Source organism: Mus caroli, chromosome 14, assembly GCF_900094665.2.
Source record: "Mus caroli chromosome 14, CAROLI_EIJ_v1.1, whole genome shotgun sequence".
Lineage (NCBI taxonomy): Eukaryota > Metazoa > Chordata > Mammalia > Rodentia > Muridae > Mus > Mus caroli.
Genome location: NC_034583.1, coordinates 82280207 through 82302234, shown reverse-complemented (window position 1 = coordinate 82302234; position 22028 = coordinate 82280207).

The window sequence follows — 22028 nt, the reverse complement described above, 5'->3', positions numbered from 1 at the left end:
CAATCACAAAGGAACTCACACAATATGTACTCTCTGATAAGTGGATATTAGCCCAGAAACTTAGAATATCCAAGATATAAGATACAATTTGCTAAACGCATGAAACTCAAGAAGAACAAAGACCAAAGTGTGGACACTTTGCCCCTTCTTGAAATTGGGAACAAAACACCCATGGAAGGAGTTACAGAGACAAAGTTTGGAGCTGAGACAACAGGATGGACCATCTAGAGACTGCCATATCTGGGGATCCATTCCATAATCAGCTTCCAAATATTGACACCATTGCATACACTAGCAAGATTTTGCTAAAAGGACCCAGATATAGGTGTTTCTTGTGAGACTATGCTGCGGCCTAGCAAACACAGAAGTGGATGCTCACAGTCAGCTATTGGATGGATCACAGTGCCCCCAATGGAGGAGCTAGAGAAAGTTACCAAGGAGCTAAAGGTATCCTCAACCCTATAGGTGGAACAACAATATGAACTAACCAGTACCCTTGGAGCTCATGTCTCTAGCTGCATATGTATCAGATAATGGCCTAGTTGGCCATCAGTGGAAAGAGAGGCCCATTGGTCTTGCAAACTTTATATGCCTCAGTACAGGGGAACATCAGGGCCAAGAAGCGGGATTGGGTGGGTGGGGGAGTGGAGGGGGGTAGCGTGTGGGGGACTTTTGAGATAGCATTGGAAATGTAAATGAAATAAATACCTAATTAAAAAAAAGAAAAAAAAAAGAAAAAAAAAAAAACCAGGGTCACTAGGGAAGAAGGAATCTCATTTGCAAAATGGCCTCCATCAAATTAGTTTGCAGTAAAGTTATTGAGTCCTTTTCTTGATTGATAACAGGGTAAGGCCCAGGTTTCTATGGGCAATGCTATTCTGGTCAGACGATTCTGTGGTATTGGACAGATGCTCCTGGGTCTATAAGAGTGAAAAACTGAGCATGCCAGGCAAAAGCAAGTCAGTATACAGTGTTCCCCACACAGCATTTTTATACTTTTGCCTTAAGCTCCATCAGCAATGGAGTGGTACCTGGAAGTGTAAGATGATCCTTTCCTCCTCAAGATGCTGCTGCTCATGGTCTTTATCACATTGTAGAACAAGAAGAGGCAATGATTACAAGGCACTTAGGGAAGAAAGGGCTTACTTAGGTTTTCATCACTGATGGAAGCAATATGTAAACTACAAATACAAAACCTGAAGTCAGGAAGTGGAAGAAATCCAGGCATGTATGCGGCTTACTGGCCTTATCTTACTTAGGATGGCTATTGATTGGATGAAACATCATGACCAAAACAAATTTTAAAAGGAATGCATATAATTGTGAGCTGGAATATATTTTCAGTGGCTTAGGCCATGATCATAATGGCAGAAACTATGACCGCAGGCAGGCAGATAAGGTGTTGGGACAGCGGCTGAGAGTTCACATTTAATCTGCAAGCCTCAGGCAGGAAGAGAACTAAACAAGGCCTAGCACAGTCTTTGGAAACCTCAAACCCTACTATAATAACAAGGCCACATTTGCATCAATAAAGCCTTATTGAAGGCTCCTAATTCTTCCTAACTTTCCACCAACTGGAGACCAAACATTCAGATAAACAAGGTTATGGAAGGCATTCTGATGTAAATCAATCTAGGAAAGTTCCTTATAGATATTTTACTCTGCTTTCTCACATACTTTAGGGTCACTGGGTCAGTGGTGGGACCACCCCACTGTTGGATGGGACCTCTCAAGCCTATTATAATTCAGAAAATGCCCCCCCTCAGACTTTCCTCAGCATAATTGGATAAAGACTTTTTATCTTCTGTAGTTATTGCTTCCCAGTTAAGCCTGGCTTGTGTCAAGTTGACAGAAGACTTAGCAGTGGTCCCACTTAAACAAGAAAGTTCATTTAACTGAGATAATTATATTCTAACTTTTTTTATAGTTTAGGTAATTTCTTGTCTTCTAACTAGATTGTGAAGATCATAGATTATCACCCATGTTAATGCAGAATATAATAAATATATTGTTCTGTACATTGCATCTCATCCAAATTCTTTGGTTTCCATTTGATTATTTAGTGAATATCATATGAGAGATTTTTCAAATATGTGCCTGTGCCTAGTTTTCAAATAGCCCATAGATCATAGCTAATGTTGGCTCAGCTTTCAGGATTATTCAATAATTGTTTAAACAACAGGGCTAAAGGTCATTTTTGGAAATAGAATATATAAAGATATATTTTTAATTATTATTGAATAATTGGGTATATTTATTATTCATAGATCATTAAGCCAAACTCAGAAATAACATATTGAGTCATATTGAGTTCTTTTCTTAGATGAGTATATCAAGAATGTAACATAAGCCACTAAGATCAGTCTGAGAAAGACAAAGAATAATTTTTAATATGTATTATTATTTGTAAGACAGTTTAACTTAATAGAATTTTATCTATTAAGTAACTTTACAGAAAAGCCTTATAATGGCATCTAAATAGATTTCACTTCTGAGCAACAAAATATTTCATTTAAAGTATGGATAAAATATCAACCATTTTGTTAAGATACTTTTTATTTTTTTTTCTGATGCTTGTATGAATTTCTAACATGATACTTGTAGCATAGTGTATTTGTGTTATGGATGGGTTCACCACAACATAGGGAAATTTAATAAACTGTCATAGTATTGAGAAGATTAAGAACATGCTCTATGCCCTTGAGTGGAACATGCAGAGGAGCAAACCATTCCCTATATGAATATGTGTAAGATCCCTGAGTAAAATTCCCATGCTTTCTTTGTTCTAGTACAGTATTACTTTGGAAATGATGGGCATGCTCTCCTGGTCCACATCAAATGATTATACTTTCTCTCCTATGTTTTGCTTTGGCTATTATTTTTTGGCTTTTCACTTACCTAGACATGAAACTATTCGGTGGTTTTACATTTATATTTGTAAAGGAAGGCACAAATTACTAAATATCCTCAGGGATTATCTCATTAATAATCTATGTTGGGGAGTAGTCTATTAACACAGTTTTCATAGATGTTTTTCCAACATTGATCACATGCATATGCCCTCTCTATGCATGTGAATTCATGCTTATGTTGTTGTCATCAGATGATCATTCCTGAAGAAACAGACAAAGGAAAAGAATATATCTTACAATAGGCATACAAGGTACATTCATGACAAATAACAGTGAAGAGCAGATGACAATCACAAAAAAAGTGTTGATGTAATTTAAAAAGAAAGGAAACATCTACTATCTTAACTTTTTTTATATTGTTAGATTTTAATTAATCATCTTTACATTATTCTCAGAATGCCATTTTTTACCATTCTTATTTGGGGGAATATTTAATTCTTCAAACATTCTTCAAGAATTTATTTTTATATTTACCAGACTTTTGTGTTCAAACTATTCACATATCTTTATTATGTGGATAGAGTCTATTAGTCTATAATAGAGTTTATTAGTCTATACTTTATTATGCTATCATCTGATGTCTATTCCTTACATATTAGGTACAAGAAGAAAATACTGCACTGTAATAAGTACATAAGCCATATTTATGACAAACTACAGGGGAAAACAAGTCATATATAATTGTCAAGGCTCTATAAATTAGGCAGATATTTAATGTCATAATAATATTTTTATACAAAATGTTCAGAAAAATGATAAAATATTAAAACCTGAAAGGGAAAAGAACAGGTAATACATAATGGCAGATATACTACAATTACATTTCATTTCTAAGTAGAAACTCTAAAATCCAGAAGAAGCTGTGTAGGTATCTTGACAACTACAAGAGAATGCAGATGTCATCTAAGAATAATATATTCAATGAAACTTTCAATCAACATAGATGGAGAAAAGAAGGTATTCCATGATAAAACCAAATTTAAACAATGTCTATCTACAAATACAGTCTTACAGAAGATACTAGGAAGAAAAATCAACCCCAAGGAGGTTAACTACACTCAAGAAAACACAGGAAATAAATAACTTCACACCAGCAATACCAAAAGAAGTTACAAGTACACACACACACACACACACACACACACACAAAACTCCCTCTATATTTCAAGGAACTTGTCCAAAAGTGACCATACTCAGTCACAAAACAAATCTCAACAAATACAAGAAAGTTAGAATAATATTCTGTGTCTTATCACAAAATCATAGATTAAATTTGGATTTCAGCAAATGACAGAAAGCCTACAAACACATGGAAACTGAAGAACTCTCTACTCAGTGACCACTGGGTCAAGGCAGAAATTAAGAAATAACAGTTTCTAGAATTCAATACAAATGAATGCACAATATATCCAAATTTGTGAGACAAAATGAGAGCAATGGTAACAGGAGATTTCATAACACCAGAAAGCTCTATGAGTGATTCAACAATATAGACAAACCCTTATGCAAACTAACTAAAAGGCAGAGAAAGTATATCAAAATTAACAAAATAAGAAATGAAAACTGAGACATAAAAAGACACCTAGCAAATCTGAAGACATATTAGACCTGGGAGGGAAAGGGGATGGGGGGGGGGCGTCAGAAACGGAAACATGCCTGGGTATCAGGTGGGGAAAAGGACTGAAATCACTGAGGGCCAGCAGAAAGAATGGAAACATACAACCTTGTGGGGAAGGCGGTGGGGGGACCCTCCTGAATATACTAGAGACACGGGAGGTGAGAGACTCTCGGGACACAAAGAGAGGGACTTTAGATGAAATGCCCTACATTGGGGAGAGAGAACTTGTAGAGCCCACCTCTAGCAGAAAGACGGGGCATTGAGGGACAAGGTTGCCATCCTACAGTCAAATAAAGAAAATATCTAATAAAAAAAAGAAACAAAAAATAAAAATCAAAAAACTTTGACCCATAATTGTTCCTGTCTGAAAGAATTACAGGATGGAAATGGAGAAGAGCCTGAGAAAAAGAAGATCCTGCCACAGGCCCAAAGTGGGTTCCAGCTCAAGGGGAGGCCCCAAGGCCTCACACTATTACTGAGGCTATGGAGAACTCACAAAAAAGGACATATCATGACTGCCTTCCAAAAGACCCAACAAGCAGCTGAAAGAGTCAGAGGCAGATATTTGCACGCAACCAATGGACAGAAGCTGCTGACCCATGTGGTTGAAACATTGGAAGAAGCTGAGTAGGAGGGTGACCCTGTAGGAGGACCAGCAGTCTCAACTAAACTGGACCCCCAAGACATTTCAGACATATACTAGCTGATATGAGGCCCCCAACTCATATACAGGAAAGGACTGCAGGGTTTGGGTTTATTCAGAGAAAATGCACCTAACCCTCAAGAGACTGGAGGACCCAGGGGTTTAGAGGTCTGGTGGGTGGGGGTGGGATGTTGGGATATCCTCCTGGAGACAGGATGGCGGGGAGAGGAGGAGGGGAATAAATTTTGGAGTTTCAAATAAATAAATTTACAAAAAGAAGTAATATCAATATTCATCCAATTGTTCCATTAATAGAAACAGAAGGAATAATGCCAAATTTATGAGGCCACATTCACCATGATGTTTAAACTACAACAAAGAAAGAATTTCAGACCAATTTCCCTTATGAACCTCGATACAAATATACTCAATAAAATTCATGCAAACCTAGTCCAAGAACACATAAAAAAGATTATCTATAATGATTAAGTAGTCTTCATCCTGGAAAAGCAGGAATGGTTTAACACAAAAATCACTCAATGTAATCCTCCATATAAACAAACTGAAAGGCAAACAACAAACATGATCATCCCATTAATGCATTCTTTATAAAATCCAAGTCCACTTCATAATAAATGTCTTGGAGAGATTGGGATATAAGGCTAATACATATACATATACATACATAATATGGTGGATTAAATGTATTTGGCCCAGAGACTGGCACTATTAAGAAGTATGGATAATAAGGTATAGCTTGTTGAAGTAGGTGTGGCTATGTTGTAGGAAGTGTGTCACTGTGGTTCTAGACTTTGAGACAACTTTCTCCTAGCTGCCTCGGAATGCCAGTCTTCTCATTCTCTTTGGAACAAGATGTAGAATTCTCAGTTCCTCCTCCAGCACCACGCCTGCCTACACTGCCATGCCTCCCATCTTGATGATGAAGAATAGAACCTCTGAATCTGTAAGCCAGGCCCAATTTAATGTTGTCGTTTGTTCATGATGTCTCTTCACAACAACAGAAACCCTAACTAAGACACATACCTACAGAGCATTATGTTCATTGTCAAAGTTACCAAGACCAACTGAGCATATATTTAACTGCATATTGCATGGAATATGGTAGATACATTAGTCTATTTCTTTACTAGTTCTCATTAGTAATATAATTTTAATGAGCTATAACATTTAAAATGCACAGGTACTTATATTTTTAAGAAATATTCACAGAACAAAAGAAAATGAATATTGTGCTAAGCCTCAGCTTCAGTTTCAAATATTTAGGTTTCATTTCATTTTTATTTAGTGCATTCATTGAGAGTTCATACCATAATATTCCAATTTTAGCATATCAGTAGAGTCTTAGAAAAATCTTCACAAACATTCCCTCATTCATAATTTAGTTCAGTAACTCAGATGAAGATATGCAAACTTGGCATAATTTTTAAAAATAATTTTTAACAATGAACTTACAACATTTCAAGTATTGATTAAATTCACTGATATCGGTTTGACTGTGTTGTGAGTTGCACGTAAACTTTATATAAGAGGATCAACATCAACACTCATGCAGACTGATAAATTAGTGTTTCTGCAAAACTTGTACTTACTCACAATGTAATGACTTTAACAGGTGGGATTTTTAGGACTGTATGTCATGAAATAGGACAGTTATGACAAGAGTTAGTGTACTTGTGAAAGGAACAGCTTCCAACATTCCACAGAAAAAGTAGTAGATTGAGAGAGATAATAGCTTGCATAAATCACTTAATTTCAGGCACAGGTCTTCATCTTCTGTTTACAATCCCTAAAACTCAGTCTGGGAGTTGGAGTCAGTCAATTTCATGTAGATCTGTCTGTGAGGCATCCACTATGCCAATAAAACACCATGCTTAACACAGGCAAACTTTTGATCTTCCTCCAGATTTGAATTTGGATCACAGATGAGCATTGACAAGAAATTTGAATGAGGAATAATCTTAAGGTAGCATATATTTTAGATAGAGTATCTTTATTGATACCTTACATAAAATACCATATGTAGAAACTATTTGTAGAATAAATGTTGATATTTTAATAAGAAACTATCAGAGTCCTTTAAGGTATGATGAATGTTAGCTAGTAATTGGATCACAAAGATTTTTTTTTATGTTTAAATAAAATGTAAGCAATTATGAAACTAGGAACTAATAGGACACAACTAGCATAGCAGAAGCAGTGTTATCATTTGAAGGAAAGATATCGGCAAATGGTAGTAAACTTTCTTGTCTTCCACCCACTGACCATATTATTCCAGGAGAGGCATACCTGCCTGAAGGAAGCACTGTATGATATGATAGCTGATTCTCATTAGATCAGAAACTTCCCTGAATACTTCATTCCTCATCTTATTAAATCTCACACTCGTGCCAAATTAATCCTTGTATAAGAAAAAAAACATAAAACTTTATTAAAGTCATCAAAACTATGAAGTTTCAGAAGCAAAAATCATATCTCAGCAAATCATTTACAATACCAGTATTCCAAAATATGTACAGGTTAGGATTCATAATACATTTAAAATAATAATGTAGGCTGTACAAGAGTTGACAGTCACAATAAAAGATGCAATAGAAGTAGAAATATACTTGAATAATTTTTTAAAAATATGAAATTTAAACCCCCAGTCTTTATTATTATTGTGGCAACAACTCAACTGAACTCAACTGTACTCAACTGAACTGCACCAGACTCAACTGTACTCCACAGAAATCCTACAAACTCCACTGAACTCAACTGCACATCTCTCCATACATGGATCTTCCTTGGCACTAATTGTTTGGAGAATAAGTGTGAATAATCTTATATGGCATTTTTTTAATGTTGACTCTCTTTTAATTATTAAACATCTCTGCTATTACTGCATTGTTTTTTCTTCCAAATGTACTTTCATGCAATTGTATCAAAATCATGTTATTTCTTTATGTTTTTGATTGTTGTGATTGTAATTTTATTTGTGATATTATTACTATTTAATTTCAAATAGTTTTGTTAAAAGAATTATTCAGTTTACTCTAATAATTATTACAATTTTAAAAGATTTTTATATTTCTAAACATTCACAAAAATCTCGATAAGACATTCTTATTTATTTCTCATTCTTTTCTTAGTACCCATTTTAAGAATCTATGTATGCAAAAATTTATTCCAGAAACTATACTTTGGATTTTTACTATGTTTGTTAGTGTAGATTTTTTCAGATTTCTCTTCAGGTCAACAAACTTTTTATGAATTATGACCAGAATTTACTAAGACTTTTCTTAACATTATGATTCAGTTGAATTGCTAAGTTCACTATCAGTATTCTAGATCCTATTCCTCTTATTAATTTTTATATAATAGTTTATTTTCTTCTTATTAGTATTGTCATGAAATCTTAGTATATAAGGATTTACATAAACTAACAATGGAAAAAATCTAACGCTCTCATCCTTTAATGAATAATTTTTATTTAACCAGACAACTGATGGCCTTCACAAATGGCCTTTCCTGTCCTCTCACAATGCCAAGTTTTAACCATTCTCAGGCCCAGTTCATGCCTTTAAAACCAGGAAGTAATATTTGGTATTGGTGTAAAAAACTAGTGGCTAAAAATGTTATAGAACTTAGGGAATTCTCATACTATTATTCATATAAGTGTATATATTTTTAAATGAGTGGGCTATAAACAGAGTAAATGCCAACAGACTTCATTGCTTTTTGTTTTTTATTTTTAATATTTTGTTTTTTGTTTGTTTTGTGAAGTTTAGCGTTTAGGAGTTAGGATTAGAAGATCTCAGATGAATTTGGAAAGGTAAGTGAAACTGATCAAATTACATTGGACAAAACTTTATTACATTATTACTTTAAAACATTATCACAAATAGTGTAATAAAATTATCTCTAAAATTAATTACATCAGCCTTGCTCAGCCATATTAGAGAAACATGAGCATAAACACAAATACACAGAGCCAGATGCTATGCAGAGGGAGAGGCCTTTAAACACTCAGCAATAAGGTGGCATGTTTCTCTCAGGACACAGAAAATGAGGCAAAGTAGAGATGAAGAAAATCAAGAAAGCAAGGTCCTCTAGATCAACATTATTAAATCTGAACTCACAGAGACTGGGACAGCATGCATATGCCTGCAATGTGTCCTCTAGTATATATAATATAGCTTCCAGTTTACTGTTTTTATGGGATTCCTGAGTGTGCAAATGTTTGAGCTTCTACTTCTTTTGCCCTTTCTCGATACCTTTTTCTTCTGCTTATTTCTTTGTTTTTCAATTACAATGTGTTCGTTTTTGTTTATCTTATTATATTTTAAAATATATATAAAAATAAAGAAAATTAAAATATAGAATATTACATAAAACTATCATTTAAGCACAACAAAAATATGTTTTGAAGAGTAGGCAATTTTGTGTTTACAATTTAACTTTTATGTATATTTGATATGTATGTATATTTGTATATACATATGCATACAGATATGTTTTTATGGACATACAGACTCATATATATGTGATGCAGTTCTAAAGAATATAAGATTTGAATATAGTTTTCTAGATACAGAAGATGGATTCATAAAAATCCACATTTTCCTCTTGGATGTGTGATCTCTTTATAGTTTGTTAATATGGGAATTTCAATAGCTATTACCATAAAATGCTAATAATTTAATGCAAACATTTATTTAAAATTATTTAGTATTACTTAGTAGTGTCGGTAGGCATCATGTACTTATCTTCTTTACATTTGCATATTAACATTATTAAAATCATCTTAGTTTACACACTTTGTATAATATATAGTATTTAATGTATTATTATATTTTAATTTATAACAATTTTACATAAAAGGTAAAATATTTACATCAAAATTTTTCTAGTGGTAATATTCTAGCCTCTTGATATAAAACTATATTCCTTATTCAAACTAGTAAAGACTAATTAGAAATAAATATAGGAGTAAATCACAATACTTGGCAAGCATAGAAAAATATTCAAGTGGGCTAGTTTCCAAAGAAATTAAAATTAGAAGCAAAGTATATTTGCATTCTCTAGAGATAGTGTTACCAAAATATGTTTCATTATAGGAGAGAATTTATTAAATGAGCTTGCAGTATTAGATGTTGGATAGTCCCAACATGGTCTTCTCCAAACTAGAGAGCAGAGGAAAGAATAGCAGTTCAGTCCAAGAACTCTCATAGTAGAAATGACCAATGACACAGCTTAACTGTTTTACTCCCAGTAGAATAGTCCCAGTAGAATAGCATTTAGAGTTTGAAGAATCTAAAATTTGGTGTCTGTTGACAGTGGCAGGAACAAAACACATACACATTTAACACAAGGAATTTGGCTAGTCATGGTGGTGAGTACATTTAATCCTACCACAGGGCAGGAACATGGAGAAGTATCTCTGTGAATTCAAGGCCAGCTTTGTCTACACAGTGAGTTCCAGAATAGCCTGGAACCTGAATGAAAAACCCTATCTGAAAAAAATAAAATAAAAAAAGAGGAGGAAGAAGGGTTTTCTTTTCTTTGATTCCTTCTCTTGCAATCCTGTTGAGTACTCCTACCATAGTCAAGGTGGGTTTTCTTCCTTTTTTTCACTGATAAACATTAAGTTGCTACTCATCTCTGTATGAGTACAAAAGGCATACCCAATTGCTGAGTATATAATTCTCAAAGGGTGCCCATGTAAAGCGACAATAAAGGTAGCCATCATAAAATCGTTAATAATGCTTTATATATGGCTGCAAACATTTAAGAAATATTATAATATTCTTTGTATTTAGATTATAGTATTTGTATTACAATATAATTTGTGTTATAATACATAATATAATATAGATTAACTAATGGTGTTTTTATAATATGCTAGGATAGTCTTTCTATAGGGAGATATCTGTGAAATTAATATATATATATATTTAGCAGAGCTTTATAAACTGGAATAATAATAGCATAGTTCCAGTCAGATAAATGGGATTTACATTATCATTAGCTTTGAGAAGTGCAGTAATTAGACTGAAGATAAAGGGCATTTGGCTGTCATGTATTCCTTGTATTGTTTACTGACTTCCCACATGTCCATGCACAATGTACCCATAGCCCCTGCCTCTAAGCAAATGGTCGTAGTCTCAGTAGGTAAAAAGATCACAGATCAAAGTTCAAAATTAAAGAATGGTTTTAAGTTAAGGGAATGGAAAGACTCCTAGTATAGCAGTGTTTTTTTTTGTTTTGTTTGGTTTTTTTTTTTATTTTTTTAAGACAGGGTTTCTCTGTGTAGCCCTGAATAGCAGTGGTTCTTAACCTAAGTGTCTCTATCCCTTTGGGGATTGAATGACCATTTCAAGAGGCATCATTTACATTATGTGTCATACCAGTAGCAAAATTACACTCATGGAGAAGCAGCGAAATTAGTTGCATGGTTAGTGTCACCAGCATATTAAAGGGTCATAACATTCAGAACTTTGAGAACCATTGGGATATAGGGTTCCAAATGGGCATAGGTGGGCCAAGAACATAAGCTGGTAATGCAGCTGAAACCTATTCCTTCCTCCCACCTCAAGTAAGACAGCTTCTTTCTTCTTTGTAGTTATTGATTATTTATATATTATTATTTTTAATTATTTACCTTACATCCTGCTCACTCTCCCCTCCCAGTCAACCTTTCCATAATTTCCCCCTCTTCCATCTCCCATCCCCTCATTTTCTGAGCATGTGGCATCCCTCCACTCTAGTATCTTCCTACTCTGGCCTATCAAGTTTCTGTGAGGCTAGGTGCATCCTCTCCCACTGAGGACAGACAAGGCAGTCCAGCTAGAAGAACATATCCTACATACAGGCAACAGCTTTTCAGATAGCCCCCGATCCAGTTGTTAGGGACGGACTTGAAGACCAAACTGCACATCTGCTACATTTGTTCAGGGAGGCCTAGGTCAATGCACGGGTCCCACTGAACAGTGTACTGTGGTGGGGGGTGGGGGAGTGAAGATGACAGAAATGAAAACTCAGAGACAACGTTTAGAAATTGGGAGGGCTCTCCTGTTAATGCTGTGGCAACCACAAATTTCTCTTAAGCCTTACATACTTTATAGTATCTTGGAAAATAAAGTTAGACACTACCAGAGACAATTGCTGTGGAAAATTGGATATCTGTTCCAATGTGAAGCCCTCACTGCTCCACCATGATTACCAGAATATTCAGCTTTCCACTTGGAAGCAGGACAGGAAATCTGACAGTAGTCCCAGCTTGACTTGAGTGCTTGACAGCCAGGATTTCACAGAAGTAGGCAAAATTGGCCCCTGCAGGTCCAGCCTGTTCTTTGGTTGGTGGTTCAGGTTCTGAGAGCACCAAGGGTTCATGTTAGTTGACACTTTGTCTTCTTGTGGAGTTCCTATCCCTTTAGAGGCTGCAATTCTTCCTCCTGTTTTTCCATAAGAGTCTCCAAGCTCCATTCATTGTTAGGCTATGGGTGTGTGCATCAATCTTTGTCATGTGTTGAGTGATGGCTCCCTCCTATCCCTCCGCATATCTGATCCTAAACCATCCACATCCCCTTTCCCATCCAGTTCTTTGTCAATATGCTGGGTGCCCATCTGCAAGAATAACAGCATATCATTAATGATGTCAGAAATTAGTACTTGCCTAGTAATTGGTTGGCCATTTCACAGTCTCTGCTCCAACGTGGTCTCTGTATTTCTTGAAGACAGGATACATTTTGAGTCAAAAGTTTTGTAAGTGAGTTGATGTCCCTATTGCTCCACAGTGATTCCAGTATGGCTACAGGAGGTGGCCTCTTCAGGTTCCATATCCCCAGTGTTGGCAGTCACAGCTAAACACACCCCCCATTGACTTTTGACTGCCTCCCTTATACCAGGTCTCTGTCACATCATGGAGATGTCCCCTATAGCCCCCACCACTGTCAGATGCAGATCCATTCATTCTCATAGCCATTTTCCTGTGCCTCCTCACATCTGATCCTGAACATCCCCTTCCCCCTCCCTCTCCCCATGCCACCCCCCACCCAGTTCCCTCCCTCCATCTTCCTGCTTTGACTATTTTATTCCCCCTTGTAAGTGAGATTCAAGCATCATCCCTTGTACCTTCCTTCTTGTTTGGCTGTTTGGGGTCTGTGGAGTATTGTATGGGTATCTTGTATTTTATGGATAATATCCACTTATAAATCAGTATGCATATCCTTTTAGAACTGGGTTAACTTATTCAGGATTATATTCTCAAAATCCATCCATTTACCTGAAAAATTCATGTTGTCTTTGTTTTTTCATAGCTGAATAGTTTTGTAAATGTATCACAGTTTTAAATTCATTCCTCAGTTAAGGGACATACAGGTTGTATCCAGTTTTTAAAAGTAAATCTCCTATGAACATAGTTGTGCAGTTGTCTTTGTGTGATGGTGGAACATCTTTTGGGTGTTTTTTTTTTAATTTATTTATGCTTTTCATATGAGTACTATATAGCTGTCTTCAGACACACCAGAGCAGGGTATTGGGTTCCTGTTACAGATGGATGTGAGCCACCATGTGTTTTTCCTGTGAATTGAACTCAGGACCTCTGGAAGAGCAGTCAGTGCTATTAAAACCTGAGCCATCACTCCAATGACTGGATCTTGAGGTAGAACTATTTTCATTTTTCTGTGAAACTGATAATAGATTTCCAAAGTGGTTGTACAAGTTTTTAAACCCATTCTTAACATTTAAACAAAATTTTCCCTTAGGTAGAGACCCAGTAGTTACTCTTTGATTACATGTACCTTTTCATTGAAACCCAGAAAATGATACATTAGTCACCACATGAAAACTCTAGTATACAGAATCAGAACACAGATAAAGGAGAGTAAATCTCTACCATCAGCTGCTAACTCCTCAAGGTCACTTGCATCTTTTGCCTGAATGAAATCCATCATTTTTTAAAGAATAAGAATAAACCCAAATTGGTACTATACAGCATAACAATGGCTGTATAAAAATAAATTTGGGAATGCTTAGTGAAATGCTAAAAATATGACTCAATCTATTGGCAAATAACTGCACACAACCTAAATGTTCTGGAGTCGAAAGGAAGAGACAGTAGCAATCAGAGGAAACTAAAAGTAGGCTTATAAGATTTAAATAACTGAAGCATGCAGACCAGGGGAAACTAAATGGACTCACATGACAAATACTTTTATGTTATGCATGAAATGAAAATCATGGGTTTCTGAAACAAATTTCACTTAGAGACAAATTAAAAGTAGTCCACGATAAGCTTCAATGATAAAGGACACAGGACCTACAAGGTAATAAAATAGGACAGAGAATTTCAACCACTGCCCAGAGCTCAAGTGTGTATATGCAAGGCCAATGACTTCAGATAGCTGTGGGAAATCCACATGAAGAAACCAGATGAACTCCACACAGGTTTCAGCTGCTGCCCAGTGCAGAAGAGCAGAGTTCTTTCATTATTAACAAGGTAATTGAGATTTAGAATTTCCCTAGAGATGCAGGATAACCCTTTAAAACAATCTTAGAAATACATTTGCACAAATTCAAGGTTGTGAGTCAGTAGTAAATTTGTATAATAGAATAAAATATAATTCAATTATACACATGCAGAATGGCTATTTTAAGTAATTTTATTGTAGTAAAAAACAAGTTGTTTCCTGACTATCTTTTCAAATATTTGAAAAAATAACTCACCAGAAAGTTAAAAAATAGTCACATAATCAAAAATAGAAATGTTCTTTTTTTCTTCTTCTTTTTATTGTATATTTTCTTTTACATTTCACATGTTATCTACTTACCTGGTTCCTCACCTGAAACTCCCTATCCTTTCCTCTTCCCACCACTTCTATGAGGATGTTCTTCAGTCCACTCACCCTTTCTCCAATTCCTCCCCTGGGAACACCATAGGGCACCCCGTGCTCTGTCCAGTGTTTGGCTGTGAGCATCCACCTCTGTATTTGTCAGTCTCTGGCAGAGCCTCTCAGGAGACATTTATATCAGGCTCCTGTCAGCATGCACTTCTTGGAATTCATAATAGTGTCTTGGTTTGTAAATTGTATGAAGGATGGCTCCTCAGGTGGGGCAGTCTTTGGATGGCATTTCCTTCAGTCTTTGCTCCATGCTTTGTCTCTGTATTTGCTCCATGGAATATTTTATTCCCCTTTCTAAGAAGGACCTATGCACCCACACTTTTGTCTTCCTTCTTCTTAAGCGTCATCTGATCTGTGAAAGTATCTTAGGTTTCTGAGCTTTTGGGCTAATACCCACTTATCAGTGAGTACATACCATGTGTATTTTTTTGTGATTTGGTTACCTCCTTCAGGATGATATTTTCTAGTTCTATATTTGCCTAAGAATTACATAAAGTCATTGTTTTTGATAGCTGAGTAGTACTCCATTGTGTAAATGTACCACATTTTCTGTATCCATTACTTTGTTGAAGGACATCTGGGTTGTTCCCATCTTCTGGCTATTATAAATAAGGTGGCTATGAACGTAGTGGAGCAATTTTCCTTGTTATATGTTGGAGAATTGTTTGGGTATATGCCCACAATTGCTATAGCTGGGTCCTCTGTCCAATTTTCTGAGGGCTAATATACAATATTTACAAATAACTCAAGAAGTTAGACTCCAAAGAATCAAATAACCCTATTAAAAATGGGATACAGAGGTAAACAAATAATTCTCAACTGAGGAATACCAAATCTCTGAGAAACACCTAAAGAGATAGTCAACATCCTTAGTCAACAGGGAAATGCAAATCAAAACAAACCTGAGATTCTACCTCAAACCAGTCAGAATGGCTCAGAACAAATACTCAGGTGACAGCAGATGCTGTCAAGGATGTGGAGAAAGTAGAACACCCTTCCATTATTGGTGGATTGCAAGCTGGTAAAACCACTCAGGAAATCAGTCTGGTGGCTCCTCAGATAATTGACCTTAATATTACCTGAAAAATATTCTTAATCTCAACATTTTTATTATAAAACAAACCATTTTGATTATTATATGAATATATCATAATAACATTTATTCCATTATTAATATTTCTCCCATATAAAGCACCCTACCATTTTCTCCTTGATCTTTGCCCGACCTCTTAGTGACCTTTATTCACTTGAATAATTTCATTTCTATTTTCTCTGAAGGAGAGAGAACACACAATATTCCTCTTGCTGAGTTCTCATTTACTTAATACAATTGCCTCAAGGTACATTTATGTTCCAGCAGAGAATGTAATTTCCTTGTTCTCTATAGATCTGTCTTCTGAGGAAAGCTCAGGATGTTTCCATAACTCAGGGACTGTGTGTAGTGCTTTAGATGCACTGGCATGTAAGGATCTCTTGGACTCAAGTATGTACATACTCAGGTATCTTATATTTGGGTGACACTATTAAAAATCTCTACACTGATTTCCATACAAGATGGACTGGTTATATCTGTACCAGACTTGCATAAATGTTGTCTTTCCTCAGCATTCTTGAAGCACATTTGCTCTTTACTGGCTGAAGTGAAATGGGTACTCAATGTAGTTTAAGCTTCACTTTATTTGATGGATAGTGTTAAGCATTTTTCATAAGTTTATTTAGCTTTTTTATTTTGTATTGTATTTGTATTTAACATTAGCATTTGTGAAGTGTTTTATTATTCCACTTGTTGATTATTGCTTGTTTGTTTCTTATTGTTTAGTATTCTTTTCAGTTCTTTATGCTAGAAATAATCCTTTGTCAGAGTTAGTTCTAGGAAAATTTTCTTACATATGTTGCCTGTTTCTTTGTAGCTCAGAACTTGCTTATGCCTGAATGCTTTTTCTGAATTTTTCTGTAACAGTTTTACAGTTTTATGTGTTCTGCTATAATCTTTGATCCTTTTTATATTTAGTATTTTACTAAAAGGTATTCTTTAGATTATACATCGAAAAAATGAAGTATGATTCTATTTTATTTTTTCTAATCAACTCCATGCATATTCATGAATATGTCTCTTATTGCTTGTCTGTATTATTTCATTTATATGTTGTTGGATTTTTGTTCATTTCTTTATTTCAAATTACACCATGTCTTTGTTAAGTTGTTTGTAAATCATTATTATTATTCCTGAAATTTTTTTCTAGTTTACAGCTACTCCAATGTGGCTGTCTGTCAAAAGAAGGTCCAAAATCCAGGAGAGTTTCAGTACATATAGCCAAGTGCTTTAGCTGGTAGTCTGCATATGCTGGAATCTCAAAGAAGTAGACTCCAATAACTTGGAAGGAATTGTCTTGCCAGAGAGAGCAAGACCAAGCAGACAAACAAAGCAAGCTTCTTTCTTAATGTTTATATCTGTTAAGTAGGGTACCAGTAAAACGTGTGACCCAGATTAAAGGTGTATCTTCCCACCACAAATGATCCAGAAGAGAAGTGAGCCTCTCCCTTCTACAAATAATTTAATAAAAAAAACAGTTCTCAAAAAAAAAAAAAAAAAAAAGAAAAGAAAACAGTTCTCAGAGTAGTAGTACAAAGCTAATTGAGTTTTGCTTAAGTAGGGATTTAGTCCTATTGACAACCAAGAATAGAATCACATTGGGGTTACAGGAAAAGAGTTGACCAAAGCACACTCCAACATGAGCGACGGTTTACAAAAGCTGGAAAGTTGGAAACCTGGAACACACTGGATACCCTTCAGACTGCTTAATCGGTTGGAGAGTATCTTTATATGTGACTGTCATCAAAACCTCTTGTGTCCACTCTGTTGGTTTCTACTGCTTCCAGGAAACTGAGGTGGCCCTCAAAATGGTCTTTGCAGCTTGGTTTGTATGTATCTTCTTTGCAGCTTACCTCCTCTGAGAGTTCTCTTAATAGATTGATTATTTAAGGGTTTCTTTGTACCTTAGACCTAATCCTTAACCTGTAACTAGAGTTTCTTCAGAAGCTACTGGGAGATATGGAATTTCCAATACGCTTGAATTTGAGTGTTCTGTTTTACTTTTTGTTACTCTGACAGATAAGGATCTAGGTTAACTTTTTTTTACATGTAGATATTAAATTTTTCAATTACCATTTGCTCAAAAAGTATTGTTTCTCATATATATAATACATATATGATATGTGTTATTATATACATATGATATATTTTAGATAGTATTTATTTTATCTAAAATCTGGAGAGTTATACTGTCAATCAAATTGGAAATTTAATCATTTAAAGACACCATTCCTACCTAAATTTACCTCAAGTATAAAAATGAGAAAAACAATTTTTAAGACAAAGCTGTATAATATTAATAATTATAAACAAAAATATCTAACTCAGAATAAAACAAGTAAAATCAAATAAAAATCCATTTGAAACCTATAAATACATGAGCTATAGATTGCACTTTATTATAATTTCGGAATTAACTAACAATAATTAATGGATACTTCATTCAATAATATGTATATAACACAATTCTCAAGTTGACATTAATGTTCAAAAACTAGTGAGTCATAGAATATATAGATATTTATGATTTCCAGAAGATTTATATCATAGAAAATGTTAGATAAAGCCTTTATAACCTAACATCAAAATGTAATAAACCAGCATATTTAAGTTTATAAGTAAATTACTTAAATTTTTACTAGTAAAAAATTTTAGACAATCAAACATTAGTTTTATTTGTTACAATTTTTCCAGGAATGATTATTCACAGACATATTGTACATTTATTTGAAAATCATACTTTGGTGGCATTCAGTATTTCATTAAAATTGATATTTTACTCATCTAATATTACTGGCTGAGATTATAGTTTGACAGATCTGAGCTTTCCAGACAGTATGATTCTCCTGTCAAGGGCTTTGATACTGTATTTATGCAAGCCCTTGATCGAGTAAACAGCTGTTTGTAAGCTTAACATTCTGTGAAGTGTCATTATTCATTCTGTTAAGCTTTCATTATTCACTTACAAAAATAAGTACTGTCACTTGCTGCAATGTTTACAAATGTAACTGCTTTTTTTTTTCTTATAGATCCAAAACTTTTAGATCCTATTATAGGCTTTTACTTAATGTTCTAGAGCATTATGTTTAAACATAAAGGGAGAGAGAACAAAGGCTTATGATCCAGATAGACATCATAAATACAAAAATTAATTCTATAATTATATTATAATGTATCTCTAGAATATGCCATGATTTTAATGTGAAATGTGAAATTTATATATCTGTATAAGGAACTGTATAATTTATACCAAAATAATTATAACAGAATCTTCAAGTTTATATGTACATCTCTCTCTCTCTGTCTCTTTCTGTGTGTGTGTGTGTGAGAGAGAGAGAGAGTTATTCTCATTAAATTTCTAAATAGAGTTAAAAATCAAATTTTGTCTATTTCCAACACTAAATATATTTACTTGTTGCCATAAGTTAGAAGGTTTGCTCTAAATATACTGAGGCAAAATCATCCACAAGTGTTAACAAACACACTAAACATGCCAAGGGTCAAGATCCTTGACCACAGTTGCTGAAGCAGTATACTAGAATTCTAGCATGACATATGTTGTCTAGTTCAGCTATTGCCATGGAAGCAGCATGTGCTTCAAAATCAATTCTACTCCATAAAACCGACAACAACCCTGTCTACTTCAGATTTGTACTGAGAGAATAACGCTCAGATGTCAAAGCAAATGTCATTCCTACAGCTATGAGATTAAAAATAGTGAAGAGCCATGCAAAATAGTTTAAGATTTATTCAAAGTTTTATTCGTCTTTATTCTAACTTCTTTTCCTTCAGGTTGGCACTGGAAGCCTTGGAAATGGAGGTAAGAAGGATTGTGAGTCACCTCGAAGGTGGTGGGAACCAAACATACTTTCCTACAACAAAGCAATATCTTAGTTACTGTGAAGTTACTACTTCTGTGCAGAGACACCATGACTCAGCTGGCTTCTATGAGAAAGCATTGAATTGGCAACTGTTTCAAAGGGTTACACCACAATCTTCATTGAGTGGGGTAGAGGTATGGTTGTGTTTGAGTAGTATCTGAGATCTTTATATAATGATTGTCAGGTAGAGACAGATGTAACTGGATCTAGTGTAGGGTTTTGCATCCTCAAAGCTCCTAAGCTCACCGGCTAGTGATATACCCCTCTAGCAAGGCTAAACATACTCCAACAAGGCCTCATATACCAATCCTTACTTATCAGGTTTCATTAACTGGTGACCAAGCATGTAAGTATATGAGCCTATGTGGGTCATTATTATTGAAACCATCAAAAGCAATGGGTACTCTTAGCCACAGAGTTATACTCTTAATCTAAGTTATAATCCTATTTTGTATGGCTCTTCACTATTTTTAATATCATAACTATAGGAATGACATTTGCTTTGACATCTGAGCATTATTCTCTCAGCACAGATCTAAATTAGACAGGGTTGTTGTCGGTATTATGGAGTAGAATTGATGTGTATTGGTTTTGTTAATTATTTTTTGAGTTAAGATTACATTATGTAGGCAGACTGAGTTTATAGAAAACCGTCCTTTTCTGCTTCCAGTTGGGAGGAAAAAGAAGAGACCACCATTCCTGACAAACCTGTAGTTCACTTAAACAAATGAAGAAAAATGTTTAACTTTAAGAGCAAGGAAATAGATGAAAACATGAGTAAAGGTGGTAATTAATAGTATATCCATTAAATTAACTAATTTAATGTTTATGAATCCTCATCTGAGAAAATGTATATTCTCTATATGTGCACAGCTACATCTGAAAGCAGAACAGTACATAGAATCCCCTGAAACTAGAGTTGCAGGTGTTTGTGAGATACTATGTAATTGATGGAAAAAGAACATCAAGAGCTTTAAAACACTCTACTATCAGTCTAGCCATTCATTTATTTTTAATTTGGAGCCAAAAGAGAGATTTACTTTGCCAAAATGTTATCTTATAGATGCAGTCACTATACCTGTTTGTCAATCTATTTTACTATGCCCCATAAACCTCAGTGGCAGGAGGTGAGTGTGTGGAGGGATTTAGATTGTTCATAAGTAATAATGGCGTGGGGACAGAAACTAAGATTAATTCATGTGTTCCAATATTGCAGCATTCATTGAAGGTTTTATGCTAACAAAAAAACCTCATTAAGTGAGTTACTTTTCGGATACTTTAGAGAAAACATATATAGGAGTTTGTACAAAGCAAGAAAGTCTCAATTATTTTCCTCCAATGTTATCTAATGCCCTGTGATTCGTGAAAAACACTGATCTGCTTTACAGACGTGGTTGGAATAAGAATGGGATCCATAGACTCAGATATTTGAATATTAGCTGTTCAGTTGACTGTGCTAAATGTGTAGATGTTGCATCACTGGAAGATGTACATCACAGGTTTATAAAAATAATCATTTTAAGTATTTTATCATAAATGTATCATTAAGTGAAACTTGATATTTTTGGACATATTTTTCTAAACTAAATATACCCCAATAAAATGCAAAATCTTGATAAGTTTGCTATAAATATAAAATTAAAGATGTGAAAAAGCATGAAGTTAAGGCAGAGATCCATAACCAGATTCAGGATACAATGAAGACAACATGCAACATATCCCTTCATCAGATTGGGCTTTATAGCTATGTTCTGACATCCAACAAGAATAAGCATATCTTATGAAGTGAATGCACATATTTATCACAGGAAGCATAAAATTAAGTCCAAGAACAATCCAGGCAATAAAATATACTTCAGGTAAAAGGGCCTCTGCTTTAAATTCTTCTCTTCTCTTCTCTTCTCTTCTCTTCTCTTCTCTTCTCTTCTCTTCTCTTCTCTTCTCTTCTCTTCTCTTCTCTTCTCTTCTCTTCTCTTCTC